The following is an 868-nucleotide window of genomic DNA, read 5'->3' on the forward strand; positions in this document are numbered from 1 at the left end:
ATAAAATATATCATGTTTGTGGGTGGGTGGGTGTGTTTGGGGGGGTTTAAGTAATCTTCAGACCCAAAATGTGCATTTCATAATGTGCGCAAAAAAGATATATTTATATTTTGGCAGTGGAAGAGTTAAACTCATCCTCTTTCAAAGCTACGCCTTTTTACAGTCATTCCTCTAATTTATCTATATAGGGCATACTTCTAAAGCAGTCAGGGTGACGTTCACCAAACATTCACTGGGGCGGAGTCCATCACTGTCACTTATAAGCATCAGGAGGATTCTCCTCCAGTGATTGATTGGTGAATGTCAAATTAACTGATTTACCTGCTTTATTATTATGCCCCACGTGTCGGATTTGTGTGCCCTGCCTTACGCTTCCTCATCGTCTACACGTCTTCGGCTCGCTCTTCTCTGCCGCATCGTCTCCGCTGTTTGAGCTCTGATGGATGGTCAGAGAGGAGGGGGTTCGGGGCGCGGTTAGCAAGCTGCACCATAATTTGCACCCCAGCCAAGGATTTGCATAGACTAATTGCAGACAGGAAACAAAAAGTATTTATTATGGAACAACATACTTCCTGATACTGGCGTGCCTCCGAGGCATGTCATACATCCCGCTGCTGGGATTGCAGTGTAAATGTCACCAGATGGGTAGCCCGGCCAGGTTTTAAAGGTAAACTATCATCAGATAGGTACTGGGGCTGCCATTACTGACCCTGACCTACCTTCTGATAATGCTATCTGTCTGGCTGTCATGCGGCTCACCGGTATCAACACTTTCTGCATCGCTGTCCTGGAACAGATACCCAGATATTCATAAATGAAACAATTCTGCATTTAATTTTTTTTGCATTGCAGCCAGTAAATCATTAGT

This window comes from Nanorana parkeri, unplaced genomic scaffold (assembly GCF_000935625.1).
Source record: "Nanorana parkeri isolate BGI_ZX_2015 unplaced genomic scaffold, ASM93562v1 scaffold285, whole genome shotgun sequence".
NCBI classification, from domain to species: Eukaryota; Metazoa; Chordata; class Amphibia; order Anura; family Dicroglossidae; genus Nanorana; species Nanorana parkeri.